This window comes from Capra hircus, chromosome 7 (assembly GCF_001704415.2).
Source record: "Capra hircus breed San Clemente chromosome 7, ASM170441v1, whole genome shotgun sequence".
Lineage (NCBI taxonomy): Eukaryota > Metazoa > Chordata > Mammalia > Artiodactyla > Bovidae > Capra > Capra hircus.
In genome coordinates, this window is record NC_030814.1 from 62266923 (window position 1) to 62286603 (window position 19681).

A 19681-nucleotide genomic window follows, 5' to 3' on the forward strand; every position below is an offset into this window, starting at 1 on the left:
AGAAATATAAATTACTGTATCAGATATGAAAGAGGGGTCTTCCCTATAGATCTCTTGGACATTAAAAGAATAATAAAAGAATACTCTGTACAACTCTATGCCCACAAATATGATAACCTAGATGAAATGGACCAATTCAATTCTAATGCCTACAAAGATGATACCCTAGATGAAATAGACCAATTCTTTGACAGACAGCAACTAGTAAGACCCACTCATGGAGAAATAGATAATCTGAAAAGGTCTATTATCTGTCAAAGAAATTCAATAAATAATTAATAATATTACAAAATTAAGCACCAGGTCCATATGGTCTCCTTGGTAAATTCTATCAACCATTTAAGAGTAAAGTAATACTAGTAAAATAATCTACAGTTAATCTACCATAAAATATCAGGCAAATCCTTTTGAGGTGTATTCTAGAAAATATTTGACTAGTACTCCTCCCAGGGACGGGGGAGCCTGGTGGGCTGCCGTCTATAGGGTCACACAGAGTTGGACACGACTGAAGTGACTTAGCAGCAGCAGCAGTACTCCTCAAAACTGTTAACCTCATTCAAAACAAGGAACCCATGAGAAACTTTATCAGCCAAGAGGAGCCTAAGGAGCCATGACCCCTAAGTGGAATGTGGTGTCCTGAATGGGATCCTGGAAAGGCAGCTGGTAAAACTGAGGACATTCAAATAAAGTATGGACTCAAGGAAGCTAAGAATATTGTGTCAGAATCAGTGCATTAATTGTACCAAATGTACCATAGTAACATAAGCAATAAAAGGGGACGTTGGGTAGAGGGTATATGGAACCTTCGGATTGTCTTCTCAGTTCTTTGGTACCTCTAATACTGTTTATAAAGTCTCTTTAAAAAAAAAAAAAATCCTTTCCTTGTTCTGATTGTTTTTTTGAAGAGACTCTGAATCGGGAAAGAGAGCTCAGTCCTCACGCTTCGGACTAGTTCTCCTTTTTCGTTTCTGTCCCAAACGGGTCCTGCAGCCGCTCTGTCACCCTGTGTCCTGAGCCGCCACCCTTGACTCAATCGCTGGGCAGCTCTGCTGCTGCTGCTGCTAAGTCGCTTCAGTCGTGTCCGAGTTTTTGCAACCCCACGGACTGCAGCCTACCAGGCTCCTCCGCCCATGGGATTTTCCAGGCAAGAGTACTGGAGTGGGGTGCCTTCGCCTCCTCCGGGGCAGTTCTAATAGCTCGGAAATTCTATCATTGTGCTTACTTCTTTACGGCTTCTGCTTTCCTAGAACAACACAGAAGATATTTGCTTCCCCAAAGTAGTTTTTCAGTCATTCAAAGGCAGTTTTTCTGAAGGTTGCCTCCCAGAATTAAAATTAGACTGAACAGCCTCTGCTATCCCTCACATGATACAGATTCTAAATACTTCACCACCCCAGGCACTTTACTGGTCAGGGCATAGATTTGGATTACCATGATATTGAATGGTTTGCCTTGGAAAGGAACAGAGATCATTCTGTTGTTTTTGAGATTGCATCCAAGTACTGCATTCTGGACTCTCTTGTTTACTATGATGGCTACTCCATTTCTTCTAAGGCATTCTTGTCCACAGTAGTAGATATAATGGTCATCTGAGTTAAATTCACCCATTCCAGTCCATCTTAGTTCGCTAATTCCTAAAAGGTCGACATTCAGTCTTGCCATCTCCTGTTGGACCACTTCCAATTTGCCTTGATTCATGGACCTAACATTCCAGGTTCTTATGCATTATTGCTGTTTACAGCATCTCTGTTCATTTGCAAGTCAAAATGATCACAGAATGACCTCTGTTCATTACCAAGGCAAATCATTCAATATCATGGTAATCCAAGTCTACGCCTCAGCCAGTAACACTGAAGAAGCTGAAGCTGAACGATTCTATGAAGACCTACAAGACCTTCTAGAATTAACACTCAAAAAAGATGTCCTTTTCATTACAGGGGACTGGAATGCAAAAGTAGGAAGTCAAGAAACACCTGGAGTAACAGGCAAATTTGGCCTTGAAGTACAGAATGAAGCAGGGCAAAGGCTAACAGAGTTTTGCGAAGAGAATTCACTGGTCATAGCAAACACCCTCTTCCAGCAACACAAGAGAAGACTCTATACATGGACATCATCAGATGGTCAACACCAAAAACAGATTGATTATATTCTTTCAACCTAAGTTGCAGAAGCTCTATACAGTCAGCAAAAACAAGACCGGGAGGTGATTGCAGCTCAGATCATGAACTCCTTATTGCCAAATTCAGACTGATACTGAAGAAGCTAGGAAAAGCCACTAGACCATTCAGGTATGACCTAAATCAAATCCCTTATGGACAAATAGAGTCCAGGAACTAGATCTGATAGAATGCCTGATGAACTATGGATGGAGGTTCATGACATTGGACAGGAGGCAGGGATCAAGACCATCCCCAAGAAAAAGAAATGCAAAAAGGCAAAATGGCTGTCTGAGGAGGCCTTACAAATAGCTAAGAAGAGAAGAGAAGTGAAAAGCAAAGGAGAAAAGGAAAGATATACCCATTTGAATGCAGAGTTACAAAAAATAGCAAGGAGAGAAAAGAAAGCCTTCCTCAGTGATCCGTGTAAAGAAACAGAGGAAGACAATAGAATGGGAAAGACTAGAGATCTCTTCAAGAAAATTAGAGATACAAAAGGGAACTTCATGCAAAGATGAGCTCAATAAAGCACAGAAATGGTATGGACCTAATAGAAGCAGAAGATATTAAGAAGAGGTGGCCACAATACACAGAAGAACTATACAAAAAAGATCTTCATGACCCAGATAATCATGATGGTGTGATCACTCACCTAGAGCCAGACATCCTGGAAAGCGAAGTCAAGTGGGCCTTTGTTCACTATGAACAAAGCTAGTGGTGGTGATGGAATTCCAGTTAAGCTATTTCAAATCCTAAAGGATGATGCTGTGAAAGTGCTGCACTCAACATGCCAGCAAATTTGGAAAACTCAGCAGTGGCCACAGGACTGGAAAAGGTCAGTTTTCATTCCAATTCCAAAGAAAGGAAATTCCAAAGAATGCTCAAACTACTGCACAATTGCACACATCTCACATGCTAGCAAAGTAATGCTCAAAATTCTCCAAGCCAGGCTTCAACGATACATGAACCATGAACTTCCAGATGTTCAAGCTGGTTTTAGAAAAGGCAGAGCAACCAGAGATCAACTTGACAACACACACTGGATCATCAGAAAAGCAACAGAGTTCCAGAAAAACATCTATTTCTGTTTTACTGACTATGCCAAAGTCTTTGACTGTGTGGATCACAACAAACTGTGGGAAATTCTTAAAGAGATGGGAATCCCAGACCACTTGACCTGTCTCTTGAGAAATCTGTATGCAGGTCAGGAAGCAACAGTTAGAACTGGACATGGAACAACAGACTGGTTCCAAATAGGAAAAGAAGTACGTCAAGGCTGTATATTGTCACTCTGCTTATTTAATTTCTATGCAGAGTACATCATGAGAAACGCCGGGCTGGAAGAAGCACAAGCTGGAATCAAGATTGCCGGGAGAAATATCAATAACCTCAGGTATGCAAATGACACCACCCTTATGGCAGAAAGCAAATAAGAACTAAAGAGCCTCTTGATGAAAGTAAAAGAGGAGAATAAAAAAGTTGGCTTTAAGCTCAACTTTCAGAAAACTAAGATCATAGCATCCAGTCCCATTACTTTCTGGTGAACAGATGGGGAAACAGTGGAAATGGTGACAGGCTTTATTTTCTCGGGCTCCAAAATCACTGCAGATGGTCATTGCATCCATGAAATTAAAAGACGCTTACTTCTTGGAAGAAAAGTTATGACCAACTTACATATTAAACCAACAGCATATTAAAAAGCAGAGACATTACTTTACCAACAAAAGTCTGTCTAGTAAAGGCTATGGTTTTTCCAGTAGTCATGTATGGATGTGAGAGTTGGACTATAAAGAAGGTGAGCACTGAAGAATGGATGCTTTTTGAACTGATGCTTTTGAAGACTCTTGAGAGTCCCTTGGACTGCAAGAAGATCCAACCAGTCAGTCCTAAAGGAAATCAGTCATGAATATTCACTGGAAGGACTGATGTTGAAGCCGAAATTCCAATACTTTTGCCACCTGATGCGAAGAGCTGACTCATCTGAAAAGACCCTGATGCTGGGAAAGATTGAAGGTGGGAGGAAAAGGGGACGACAGAGGATGAGAAGATTGGATGGCATCACTGACTCGATGGATATGAGTTTGAGTAAACTCTGGGAGCTGGTGATAGAAAGAGAGGCCTGGTGTGCCACAGTCCATGGGGTTGCAAAGAGTCCAACACAACTGAGCGACTGAACTGAACTGGGCACTTTTCCGTGAACATTTATGTTTGTTAGGAAGAGGAGCCCAGATCTAAATGCATTTTTTCTATTGTAGTCTATTCAGAATTGAGCAGAATTAAAAAAAAAAAAGAATTGAGCAGAATATTATTTCTTGGATTGTATTTGCTTTTATCTACTGCTTAAAATATATACTATGTCACTCTGGTTTTAGATCTCCATTTCAAGCACATGAGTTAAATAATATTAAGGCTCCTTTATACATTCTCCCACTTCTCATTAATACCACTGCACTGATGAATCTCAAACAATTCTTTTAAATTACATACCTCATCCAGATGTTCTCCTGTTTGAAATCAACAACTGCTTTGGTTAGCTTTCTAAATGAACTGACAGCTTACATCAGCAACACGACTGAATAAGACATCCCCTGTCAGGTCCATCTCCAACCATTTGTCATCCATCCTCAAATGAAAGTGTCATTGTGAGAATTTGGGGATCTGGCACCATATGCTAAGGAAACGGAGAGCAGTCTCGCCCACCCATACACTAGGTGTTAGGCATAAAGACCTCTGGCCCCAGCAGTGGACCCTACAGTGGTTCATGAATCAGTCCTAGCCCCTTTCAGGTACGGTCCAGGAGACCCTGCAACACACTGGCTTAGTCAATCACCCACAGACAAGAAAGCATTTGCGGAAGTCAAGGTTCCAACAGAGAAGTCCTAACACACCGATAGAGCAACAAAAGGGGAAAAAAGGAGGAATTTGGACATATTGGAAACTTTTTATGCATTATCCCTCCCCAAAGGCATTACAGCCTAGGGCCAAGATTTTCTCAGAGTATGACATCTCCTTAAGGCAAAGTCAAATAATGCAAGAGAGTACCCAGCCTCCTCAGTTATGTAGGACATGCCGAAGATACCAGTAATTCTCTCTCACTTCATCCAAAAAAGAAGTGGCAATTATGTGAGGGGATGTAGGTTTTAACTAACCGTACTGTAATAACCATTTTGAAATGTAAGTATAGCAAATCAACACAGTTTTGGAGTACCTTAAACGTAGACAATGTTATATGTCAATTATGTCTCAATAAAGCTGGAAAGAGTAGACTGGAAGCTATTTTAATAAATAATGAATAAATGGACACTTTTCTCATTGTATAGAGAGCCTTACACTCGTGCCAGCGATGCATCATGAACACACTTGGACCCATGTCTTTGGCTCAGCTTTGCGTACATGAGCACAATCCCAGCTCTCTCAAACAGAAATACATCTCAATATTACTTTCCCCAGAAGAGTTAGTTGAAGTATAAAATAATATTGAATCAGCATTATGGAATCTGGTGGCTCAAAGTTAGCTTTTCACGCCATGCATAGAACTGAACACAGTAATAAAATAAAACATAATGGAATAACTCCCAGGGGAATATAGAAATTATAGTACTCAGATACAAACGCTGAAATTAGTTGCTTGCATTTTGTGTTTCCGAGTAAACCTTTCTGAACACTGCAGAGACATAACTGGCATTTGAAAAGATGTCTTTACCTGTTTGATCATTCTTTCAAGATCTGCCAATCTGAAGCATCCTTGACTGTCTTCTTGGGAAGACTATTCTAGGTGTATGGTGTACAGGGTCAACTTCGAACCTCTGCACATGCTCAAGGAAGCCACTGAATGACCTGCTCAATGGTTCGACATTTTTTCCTTTCCAACTGCTAGCATTCAGCTTACATCTCCCCCTCTTCCTCTAAGTCTGCAGCCTTTGTCAACAATGCCATGATACCGTTACTCTATGTCCCACTGTACTGCAGTATTACGCGAAAAGAGAAAGTGTTAGTCACTCAGTCGTATCTGACTCTTTGCGACCCCATGGACTATGGCCCACCAGCTCCTCTGTCCATGGAGCTCTCCAGGCAAGAATACTGGAGTGGGTTGCCATTCCCTTCTCCTGAGGGTCTTTCCAACCCAGGGATCAAACCCGGGTCTCCTGCATTGCAGGCGGATTCTTTACCATCTGAGCCACTGCACTGTTGTTAATACCTATGTCTCTCCGGTTCTTCCTTACTTACCCACATCCTTCTGTTTGGCTGGCAGTTTTAACTGTTTATTAGTCAACCATATATTTGCCTCTGCTGATATCATAGGGATAAATAAAATCATTTAAAGATAGCAATATTGTTGCCCTTTGGAGCTGTGTCCTGAATCTCTTGCTTGTTCCTCTTACCACTAGGACTCAAAGGAGACTCAGAGTGTCCAGCAGTCTTTCTGAAGCTACCAAGTGGATACCAACTAAATGCTGACCCAGGCCAAGTCCACAAAACTCCAGAATAATAAAGTTGATGCATTCAGACACATAAGCAATCTCATTTGATCACAGCCATGTATCTGAGTGTGCAGAAAAATGCTTGTCTTGAAACAACTGACCAAACATTGGATTTGGGACAGTTGGTGGCATTTCCAGGTTTATCATTCACCTCTAAGCATGTGTTGTGGAGGGAGAAAAATTAGTTTCTTCTTTTATAAATAATTTGAGGGGAAAATGAAGCTGGATACTTATGCTGCTGGAAACCTTAGTTGGTTCCAAGACACAGGATGAATTTTTGTGATGTTTGACAGCCTATCCACCTCTGTCTAAGCTTGTGGGAGCTGAAGCTGCCTACCTGCTAAGTTGTCTTTCTGAACAACTTCCAGTCATCCTTCTTTGCAGACCCAGAGGCAGCTCTGATAGTTCAAAAAGACAAATGCTTTCTTGAAGAAGTCTCTGCCATTCCTTCCCGAACTGTCAGCACCTTTGTTAGAAGCAGGCTCCCTAAGCTACTGTCTATTCCTGCTCTTCTGGCTGGGAGGCCTGCTGTGTAACTCTCCCTGTCCCTTGCGGCTAAGCTCCAAAGGGCTGTGATTCTGCTACCCTCATGGAAATGTACTTTCAGCAATTAGACTTGCAAGCCTAAAGGATCCTGGGCAGATACAGATGATGCTTCAGAAATGTTGATTGTTGCTGAAATTTGTTTTCATGCCTTGCCCAAAGAAATGGAGGGTGGGAAATTGATCTAACCTCGTGATTCAGATCAATTGGTATGCCCTGGTAAACTATGTGGAGAGAGTCTCAGGCCATATCTAAACTCAGGAGCCTGATCAATTAGAGATGGCTGCCAGGGGCAGGAACCGGCCCCACCAAAGTACCTGAGTGACGTGCCACCACAGAGAGAGGCTTCCTTGGGCCATGCAATGATTGAGGAGCATAGTAAACATACTCAGCCCTGTCCCAAGTCACAGAGGAGCTCTAACACAGGAGGAAATGCTCTCAAACAGAGTGCTCAAAGAATAACAGGACATGTCCTACCATTCAACAGGTGTCTGTGATGGGATTTATTATGGTCCCTCTTTTAATTCACTCACACACACATGCATGCATGCATACTAAATAACACAAATGATTCAAGTAGATGGTCCATACTGTGCAGTTCCTATACTACCTGAAAATCCAGTGTTTCTCAAACTTTAATACGCATGCCAACCACATGGGGAAAAGATTCTGTTTCAGTAGCAGGTGTGAATTGGGACTGAGTTCTGTGTTTCTAATAGGCTCCCCAGTGACATTCACGCACCTGATCCATGAACCACACTGTGCTGCACACTTCTCAACTCACAAATAGCTTCACACTCCTCTAAGGATAAGGATGAAAGCAATCATGGCTGACAAGGCCCTGCATGGTCTTTCTGTGTGTTACTCAGCAGTGTCCTCTTCCCACCATGCCTTGCCTTGCCCTCCCAAGAGCACCAGCATTAGGCTCTACTCCATCCTTTCTACTAGTCAAGCCCTGCTCATCTCAGGGCCTTTGCACGTGCTGCCCCTTCTGTCTGGGATGCTCTTTTCTCCCCATTCACCCAAATAAACTCAGATCTCCACCCAGACATCACTTCAGGACAACCTCCCTGACCTCCCTAATGAGAATAATTCTATTAGCTACTCTCACAAAACATTTTCACCTTCAATTTGGTGATTATCAGTTGACATCTGTCTCCCTTGTTGGAATAAAACCTCCATTAGAGCAAAGAGCTGTTGGGTTTTCTCATTTGTATATTCCCAGGACTCAGCACACATTTTTTGCTTCAATTTCTAGACATTAATTTTCTTGGAAGTAGAAATCCTTAGAGTAGGTTTTTTAGGAAAATTAAGTCTTTTATCCTCTAAACTGCCCTGTGTGGGCACTAGGCTGGGAACAGAAGGTAAAATGATATTACCACTGCTTAGTAAGAAATGTGTTCCCTGGCCACAAGTTAAAAGATGGTCTGTGCTGTTTCAGAATGTTACTGATTTATCTATCTGTTCAACCCTCAAAGAATAAGGACAGGATCCTATGGCTCCTCACATCAGTTTCCAGTAGGCTTATCTAACTGCCCTCCAATCACTACCCTACTACTGGCCTAGAAATTCTTTATGGACAGAAATTGGGTCTTTATTTCTGCTACTGTGAGTTCTACACACAGAAGAAATTTAGTAACACATGAAGCTAAATCAAGTCTGGAGACATTTACAGGAAAACTCTGGGTCCACGGGAATATATAGTTTGGCCCACCAGTATCTCCCCTAACATTGCCAGGATAAAATTGTGATCATCTGATACACAGATGGCCAAAAAGCACATGAAAGTTGCTCAACATAACTAATTTTTAGACAAATGCAAATCAAAACTATGATGAGGTATCACTCCACACAAGGAATGGCCATCATTAAAAAGTCTACAAACAATAAATGCTAGAGAGGGTGTGGAGAAAAGAGGATCTTCCTACACTGTAAGTTGGCACAGCCACTATGGAGAACAGTATGAAAAGTAGTAGTAAAAGTGTTAGTTGCTCAGTTGTGTCCAGCTCTTTGCAACCCCATGGACTCTCTCCTGTCCCTCGAATTCTCCAAGCAAGAGTACTGGAGTGGGTTAGCCATTTCTTTCTCCAGGGGATCTTCCCAACCCAGGCATCAAAGCCATGTCTCCTGCATGGTAGGTGAATTCTTTACTGTTTGAGCCACCAGGGAAGCCCATGGAAAACAGCACAGAAGTTCCTTAAAAAACTAAAAATAGAGCTACCATATGATCTAGAAATCCCACTCCTGGGCATATATCCAAAGAAAATCAACCGAAAAGCATACATATACCCCAGTTTTCATTGCCACACTGTTTACAATAGCCAAGACATGCAAGCAACCTGTGTCTATGGAAAGATGAATGGATAAAGAAGATGTGGTGTGTGTATATATATATATATACACACATACAATAGAATATTACTCATTCATAAAAACAATGAAATAATGCTATTTTCAGCAACATGGATGGACCTAGAGATTATCATACTAAGTCAGACTCAGAAATATCATGTTATCACTTATACATGAAATCTAAAAACATGATACAAATGAACTTATTTACAGAAAAGAAAGACTCACAGACTTCAAAAACAAATTTATGGTTACCAAAGGGTAAAGGTTGGGAAAGGATAAATGAGTTTCAGATTAACATATACACACAACTATATAGAGATTAGATGATCAACAAGGACCTACTGAATAGCACAGGGAACTCTATTCAATATTCTTTGATAACCTACATGGGAAAAGAATCTGAAAAAGAATGGAGATTTGCATAAGGATAACTGAATCACTGTGCTATACACCTGAAACAAACACAACATTATAAATCAAATGTACCCCAATATTTTAAAAAAAAAAAGCAAATTTTAAAATTGCCCTGTGGTTCAGCAGTCAGAGAAGAAAAAGAAATAAAAGTAATCCAGATTGGAAAAGAAGTAGTAAAACTCTCACTGTTTGCAGATGACATGATCCTCTACATAGAAACCCTAAAGACTCCACCAGAAAATTACTAGAGCTAATCAATGAATATAGTAAAGTTGCAGAATATAAAATTGACACACAGAAATCCCTTGCACTCCTATACACTAACAATGAGAAAACAGAAAAAGAAATTAAGGAAACGATTCCATTCACTATTGCAAAGAAAAGAATAAAATACTTAGGAATATATCTACCTAAAGAAACAAAAGATCTATATATAGAAAACTATAAAACACTGGTGAAAGAAATCAAAGAGGACACTAACAGATAGAGAAATATACCATGTTCATGGTTCAGAAGAATCACTACAGTGAAAATGAGTATAGTACCCAAAGCAATCTATAGATTCAATGCAACCCCTATCAAGCTACCAATGGTATTTTTCAGAGAACTATAGCAAATAATTTTACAATTTGTGTGGAAATACAAAAAACCTTGAGTAGCAACCTGCCTGACTTCAGGCTATACTACAAAGCAACAGTCATCAAGACAGTATGGTACTGGCACAAAGACAGAAATATAGATCAATGGAACAAAATAGAAAGCCCAGAGATAAATCCATGCACCTATGGACACCTTATCTTTGACAAAGGAGGCAAGAATATACAATGATGAAAGGCCAATCTCTTTAACAAGTGGTGCTGGGAAAACTGGTCAACCACTTTAAAAGAATGAAACTAGAACACTTTCTAGCACCATACACAAAAATAAACTCAAAATAGATTAAAGATCTAAATGGAAGATGAGAAACTATAAAACTCCTAGAGGAAAACATAGGCAAAACACTCTCTGATGTAAATCATAGCAGGATCCTCTATGCCCCACCTCCAGAGTAATGGAAATAAAGATAAAATAAACAAATGGGACCTAATTAAACTTAAAAGTTTTTACACAATGAAGGAAACTATAAGCAAGGTGACAAGACAGCCTTCAGAATGGGAGAAAATAATAGCAAATGAAGCAACTGACAAAGAATTAATCTCAAAATATACAAGCAACTCCTGCAGCTCAATTCCAGAAAAATAAGTGACCCAATCAAAAAACAGACATTGCTCCAAAGAAGACATATAGATAGCTATCAAACACATGAAAAGATGTTCAACATCATTCATTATCAGAGAAATGCAAATCAAAACCACAATGAGGTACCATTTCATGCCAGTCAGAATGGCTCCTATCAAAAAGTCTACAAACAATAAATGCTGGAGAGGGTGTGGAGAAAAAGAAACCCTCTTACACTGTTGGTGGGAATGCAAACTACTACAGCCACTATAGATAACAGTATGGAGATTCCTTAAAAAACTGGAAATAGAACTGCCATATGACCCAGCAATCCCACTGCTGTGCATACACACTGAGGAAACCAAAATTAAAAGAGACATGTGTACCCCAATGTCCATCGTAGCACTGTTTACAATAGCCAGGACATGGAAGCAACCTAGACGTCCATTGGCAGACAAATGGATAAGAAAGCTGTGGTACATATACACAATGGGATATTACTCAGCTATTAAAAAGGATGCATTTGAATCAGTTCTAATGAGGTGGATGAAACTGGAGCCTATTGTACAGAGTGAAGTAAGCCAGAAAGAAAAACACCAATACAGTATATTAACACATATATATCGAGTTTAGAAAGATGGTAATGATGACCCTATATGCGAGACAGCAAAAGAGACACAGATGTAAAGAACAGACTTTTGGACTCTGTGGGAGAAGGCGAGGGAAGATTTGAGAGAATAGCATTAAAACATGTATACTATCATATATAAATAGATTGCCAGTCCAGGTTGGATGCATGAGACAGGGCTGGTGCAATGGGATGACCCTGAGGGATGGGATGGGGAGGGAGGTGGGAGGGAGGGTCAGGATGGGAACACATGTACACCCATGGCTGATTTATGTGAATGTATTGCAAAAACCACCACAATGTTGTAAAGTAATTAGCCTCCAATTAAAATAAATTTTAAAAAATTAATAAGAAATAAGACCCTTAAAAATAATTGCTCTGTGGTGGTATGAGTTATCTAAAATGCCATTTTTCCTTTTTTTACACTGGATTTTGGAAAGTATGACATTAAATTCCGTGGAAGTGATTCATGCTTTATGACAAGAATTTAAGCTAGTATCTCAGCTTCTTTTCAGATCAAAGCAGAATTTAGGAAGAAGCAACAAATATTTAGTGAGATGTCTATTAATGATCATGATGTAGTAAATGCTCAATACATGTTAACTTTAATTTTATCAAAAATGTTATAGTGCCCCATTTTAAGAAGAGAAAATTGATTATAAAACTTACCCAAAGTTATAGATCTGATCTCTGGTCTAGACAAAGAAACTGAGGCTCAGAGAAAACAACTAGGTCAAGTTTGCTCAGCCTTTCAGTGTCTGTATTCACTTCCTAAAACTGCCACAACACATTACCACAAACTGGGTGGCTTAAAACAACAGAAACTTATTCTCTCACAGCTCCGGACAGTGCAAGTCCTAAAACAAGGTATCAGTAGGGCCACACCCACTCTGAATCCTTCTCGTTTCTTCCTTTTGGTGGCTCTGGCAGTCCGTGGCATTCCCTGGGTTGTATTAATAGCTTCACCACTCCAATTTCTGTCCCAGTCTTCACATGGCCTTCTTCCCTCTGTGTGCCTTTCCTCTTCGTATAAGGGTACGAGTCATTACTGTGACCCACCCTAGTCCAGTGTGACCCTGGTTCCAAGTAAGGTCACATTTAGAGGCTCTGGGTAGACATAAATTTGGGAGAGGCACACTTTCAACCCACTACAGTGACAGCTAGTACTTAAAGTGAGACCTAACTTCAGGCAGTGTTCTTCATACTACACCAAATTAGCTAAGATTCGTTTGTCTTAGAGATACTTCCCACAATGCTTCACACCTCACTGATCCTCTCCATGAGGAAGATGACTCTGGCAAACTCGAGAGTTAATTTGGCAGCTTCTCTTACAAGTGAACGGGTGGTTTCTCTGTAAAGAGGAAATGCTGAATAGTTGATTTGGAGAAGATGTAATTACTGAGTTTAGGTTTGACAATGAATTATGTTTTGAGAAGCCAAATATTCAGAGAATAGGGCTTGGCTTAGTCAGTGTGGAACTTCTACCTTCACAGCAACAGCCTCTTCATCCATAATCATTTTCCCTCCACCCAGCATCCCAACCCCATTGGCAAGAAGAGTGCTTACCTTGCAGAATACCCCCTCCCTTGCAGGGCCAGAGTGATGCTGCCTCCCAATTGCTTGTTTGATGTTAACATTATTCTGAGAATTACGTCTCATCCAACATGATATTTTAATGAGCATTTGTCTGTTCTAGTTAAGTCCGTTGATGCTGAGCTAATGAGACACAGGAATGGGGAGAGCTGGTCCTCAGCGATGTAGGCTGTTTTTGTAAATCCCCTAGCTTGGAACAGCAGTTCCCTTAGCCTCTCCATTTACCCAGCAGTAAGAAGTTGCAAATTCTGAGAATACATCTCTGGGAATGTTCTTTTCTGGGTGTGATCCCCATGTGTGTGCACTTTCTTGTGGGGGAGGAAGGTGAAAACCATTATCTAGGACCTGGATAAATCAGCCATGCTACAGGACAGGAAGAACTGGGCTGCCTCAAGAGGCATGCGGGCAGGACTTACATTAGGATTCGGGGTTAGCTAAAGAGGGATGGCAAGAATGGGTTGGAAAAAAGACAACTTGGCCACTTCCTGAGTGGGTGGGCTGCAGGGAGGCAGCCCTGGGAAAAGGGGGAGCATTGCCAGCAGTTGGCACAGAAGTCAACTGAGAAGGTTCATACACTCAATCTACTGGCCACCTCTTCTTCCCATACCCTCCTGCTGGCCTTGATGACACCTTCTGTTTTTCCTGGTGAGTGATTCCTTCCTTTGGTGACAATCTCCGTTTTAATATAATTTCTTCTGTGGTTCTTGGCCTTTGGATGATATTTCTTTATAAGGAGGTACTGGCACATCCTTTATGAGACTCATCGATCACTTATACTTTACTGTAAATGTTAGATCCTTGAAAGTAAGTTCTGATAAGCAAAGAGTTGGAAATTACAAAAGGAAAAGAAAAGGTGTCACCTTTGGCCTCAAATAAAAAACCTTTTGATACATGGAACCAAATAATGGCTTCAACATTATTCTGTTTGAGGCAAGGAGAGCTTCAACAGATGTAGAAAGAAAGGAAAAAAGGATGAGGAGAGAGAGAGAAAAAGAGGGAGGAAGCAGGGCATCCCAGAGCATTAAAAACACCTTTGAAGCTGATCAGAAACCCTGGGCCCTCCAAATGACCCAGGCAGCATCTCAGCGTGGTTACCAAGAGGGTCAGCAAGCTCTTGTATAGCAACTGCACTGCCAGAGATAATGAGCCTAATGATTTAGACTGTGGATTCTGGGGGTCACAGAGACTTTGGTTTCAATCATGGCTTTTCTCCACTACAAATGTGCAAATTGGGGATGGTTTTTCACTTTGCAGAGTCTGACTTTTTCATCTGGAAAATAGGGATAATAACAGCCTTTGGGAGAAGGTTAAATGAACGCCTAATACTTGGAAAGAGTGCCCAGGATAGCACTAGGGGAAATGCCAAGTGTTTGTTACTATTTGTACCAAGCAGCATGTGGCAGAGCAGGAAGGTTTTGGACACCCTCCCCCATCACCCTAGAAGTAACTGCTTCCCTTAGAAGGCGCAGCACAGGCTCAAAGCTCAGGCTTAAAGGCTGGTCCTGTGTTCCCCGCATGGCTGATCAGTCTCTCTTCCTGAAGCCTTGCTTCCTTCATCCCAAGGATTTACAAGCTGCATGCAGTGCCTTTAGTTCCTTCCCCTTGGCCCGATCCATCTACACACACTGGCAGCAGCAAATGCTGTGCCCTGAGCAGGAACATGGCAGGGAAATGAGATTTCTTGATGCTCCTGAACTTTTTGCCCAGTAGCTCCAGGACTTCTGGCCATTGCCAAGTATCTCTCCTTCTTGACTCTCTGGCTTCTCCTGGGCTTATTATTCTGGTTCTTTTGCAGTATTCTGCCTCCAAACAGTGCTGCTCTTCAAATGCAGTTGGGGATTTGAGATGACAAGCCCAGGGAAGCTGAGGGGATCATGTCTGCTTGAGCTAATATTGTGCTGGCAGGTCAGAGACTCAGAGGGTGGACAAAGTAGTGGTTCAAAAAGTGGCAGCCTTTCTCTTTTTCTGAAACTACTTGCATTTCTTAAGCCAGGTCTCTGAGGGCCTGGAAACATCCTTTTTTACAGACCCCATCAGTGATTCATGAGAGCATTTGTCCTAGATTTACTTGGCTCTGCAGCTGAAAAGTGTAGCAGGCAAAAAGCTAACTGTGGAACAGTTAAAGAGTTTACCTCCTGACACCAGCATACATTTTCTTTTCTAGCTGAGGACCAATTATATAATGAACCATATGGGAAAACTTCACTGGAAAAGAAAGAAAATGCCTAAGTTTAGATCCAGCCAGCCAAGAGGGACCTGTTGCAGCCAGGGATGGAGTAACCACTGGCAAGATAAGGAGATGACTGGAGCAAAGAAAAGCGTCCTGGGGCTTGACATTCCTCAACACCTGGGGTCCAGTCTAGCTTGTCCTGCATCACTTTGTGACCCTGGGTAAGTAGGTCACTTGATCTCTTTGGGCCTCAGTTTCTTCATCTGTAAAGGAGAGGGCTGTACATACCAGCCTAGATCCCTTTCAGTACAAACATGCTTCACGGCAGTCAACAATCCTGTTGGCCAAAGACAGGTGAGAACTGGACTTGTACTCAACATGACTTTGTTTTAGATAGAACATTCCTAAAGTTTTCTGTATTAATGCATGTGTGCTAAGTCACTTCAGTCGTGTCCAACTCTTTCTGACCCTATGGACTATAGCCCTCCAGGCTTCTCTGTCCAAGGGATTCTCCAGGCAAGAATACTAGAGTGGGTTGCCATGCCCTCCTCCAGGGGATCTTTCTAACCCAATGATTGAACCCATGTCTCTCTATGTCTCTTGCATTGGCAGGTGGGTTCTTTACCACTAGCACCACCTGGGAAGCCCTTTGGATATTAATAAACACTATTAGATATATTAAATATACTTAGGGAGCTGTTTCTAGAGACCAATTCTTTCATTTTAAATTGCTACCATCTGGTAATGGGTGTGTGTCTTCTCTGGTGGGGAATACACAGAAGCCTGGTTAGACTATGGACAAGAACTCTTAGAGGCAGGAGATGGAGGCAAGAGGGTGTACACACACACACACACACACACACACACACACACACACCCCACACACACACACACCCCACACACACACCAGCAAGTATTATTCAAAAGGTGGCTTACTTTCATCAAACAAAAATTTATTAGAGATTACTGATAGTAAGGATAGACATTCACCTGAATGAGGACCCCTTTAAGGACACTCATCCTCAGAGGCAATCTCCCACTTGCCCACTGGCAGGCCACTATTCATAGCTTTGGAGTCTGTGTTTGAATATCTAGATTTTTTTCCTTCCTTCCTAACCCACCATGGACTCTTGCCCAACCTAGCTGCCTCTGCTCCCTGTCCAGGCCTGACCTTTCCACAGGGTATCTATGGATGGAGGGACTTCCCAGAGAATAGGGCTACAAGTAGAACCACAAAATTCAAGAAAGTTTATTGAGAAAAACGCATTGTGCGCAACAGAAAAGCTTGGAATCACTTTTATGCTCTCTTGCTTCCTGGTCTACCCATCCTCAGTCAACGAGAAACTAGTGATAGGCAATAATCCTCTAAGAGTGACGTAATCATGAGCCTGTGTGTGCTTGTGTGCACTCAGTCATGTCAGACTGTTTGTGATCCCATGGCCTGCAGCCCAGCAGGCTCCTCTCTCCATGGAATTGCCCAGGCAAGAATCCTGGAGTGGGATGCCATTTCCTTCTCCAGGGGATATTTCTGACCCGGGGATCAAACTCGCTTCTCTTGCGTCTCCTGCACTGGTCGGCAGATCCTTTACCACTGAGACACCAGGGAAGCCCAGTCATGAGCCTAAGACTTACTTTCTACTGAGTCTCTAGGTCTCCAATCTTATCAGTAAGGGCAAAAATCATATACCAAATCCCAAAGAATAGTTCAGAGATGAAAAATATTTTGTCTTTTTTCCCATCTTCCAAAGGCATGTATCATTTTCAAGGAACCACCTCATTCTTTCCATGTGATTAAAAAAGCATCGAATACTATCAATTAAAGAAACTTCTTTTGATTGCCTACTACTTCCTGGCAATGCCTGGACAGCAGAACTAGACAATTAACAGATTCCTAGGGACTGGTGAGACAGACAGGTGCGCAGGGAATTCCAGCGCAAGCAGTGATCATGATATTATACATTTGCCTCATTTCTCTCACAGGGCTTTCCCAAAACCCATGGATACACTGCCTGCTAGAAATACATTCAAACGTGAGGCAAGCTTGAAGATTAAGACAAAGACAAGAGGGTTTATCTTACCCAGTTTTCTTTACAAATTCCATCTGTTCTTACCACATGGCACACTTCCTCCCAACACCCATGTTTAGCTTTATCCTTGTCTGAAAACTTACCCGTAGTGATAACTTATCTACTGAAGACTTATACATTATAACAAATATAATTTCACTGGACTGGATAACCTCGCAGATCCATTCCACCCCTGAGATACGGGGTTTCTCTGGTCCTAAAATATTATCTGTGTTTACAGGAGAACTGCATTTCTTCCATGTTTTATCTGTCTTCTGGAACCCAAATTCCATGTTTTCTTAGCTTTTTTTTTTCCTTTAATAAAAATTGAAGTGTCAGTATTACCCTTGATTAACTGTTAAAAAAAAAAAAGCTTCTCTTATCCACTGTTCTGTCACTTCTTTGAGATTTTACATATCGAATGAATAGAATGCCAGGTGAAGTCTAGGCTTATGTCCATACAAAGTGAGGACAAGCAGCTGACCTCGTCTCATTGCAAACTAGAGAAAATGGTGCTACAGGTATCCTTGGAGAAAGGAGTGCTTATGAACAGTCCCCCACTCTGTCGCTTGCAAATTTCTTATTCTCCTCTAAATCAGTCATTTGATAGAGGAGATGTAAATTTATAGGTCATTTTATTTATTAACTAGCAATGTACTGATGTATTTCAATGCTGACTATTACAAAGGAGTTATTTATCACTCAACAAATGAGTTTCTGCCATGTGCCAAACACAGTGCTGGGCCTTGGGGCTAGATATAATTAGTTCCAAATATAATACAACAGCATATGACACACTGTCCCTCTCTTCTGGAAGTTAGAATAAAAAAGAGTTTGAATCAACAGTTATGATCTAGATGAGGGAAGTGGAAGTTCAGGGTGCTATGAGAACACAGAATAGGGAAAAAAGCTTAGAACCTACTTAGGATGTAATGCTGTAGGTGGTGTGTGCACATGCATGTATATGTGTGCGTATGTGGATACAGGTGCGCTTTCATTTGTGTGAAGAGTTTAGGGAGAGAAGAGGGAACTGCAAGCTTTGAGACAGCCAACAAAGTCAAGGCTATGGTTTTTCCAGTAGTCATGTATGGATGTAAGAGTTGGACTGTAAAGAAAGCTGAGCGCCAAAGAATTGATGCTTTTGAACTGTGGTGTTGGGGAAGACTCTTGAGAGTCCCTTGGACTGCGAGGAGATCCAACCAGTCCATCCTAAAGGAGATCAATCCTGAATATTCACTAGAAGGACTGATGCTGAAGCTGAAACTCCAGTACTTTGGCCACCTGATGCGAAGAATTGACTCATCTGAAAAGACCCTGATGCTGGGAAAGACTGAAGGCAGGAGGAGAAGGGGATGACAGAGGATGAGATGGTGGATGGCATCACTGACTCGATGGACGTGAGTTTGAGTAAACTCCGGGAGCTGATAACGGACAGGGAGGCCTGTCATGCTGCAGTCCGTGGGGTCACAAAGAGTCAGACATGACTGAGCGACTGAACTGAACTGAGAGAGAAAGAAAGGAACATTGTGATGGCCATCCTTCCAGGCATGGTTCTGTGAAAAACAAGTCTTTCTGTTTTCCCTTTATATAATGCAAATCATGTTCTATGAATTGTTTACTGACTGGCCTTTGTCACTGACCAAAAAAAAAATGCATTGGAAAAAATTTTGTATATATATTTACCATATTCTTTCTAATAACTATAGTTTATGTATATCAACAGTTTATCCCTCTAATAATGGGCACTTTTCCCAATGTTTTTACATGAATCTTAAAAAAAATATATATGTCTTTCTTTAGCATAAATTGAGATACAGAATTTCTGGATTAAGGAGTGTGCAAATTAAAGTGTTAATAATACTGCCAGGATGCTCTCCCAAAGGCTTTGATATGAACACTCGAAACAATAGAGGATGAGAGTGTCTTATTTCCTTGACAACACAGGATACGATCAATACGCTTAATTATTTCCAATCTAATGCGTAAGAAATGTTAGCTAACTGTTGATTTAATTTTCATTTCCCTGATTACTAGTAATTTGAATTACTTTTCCTATG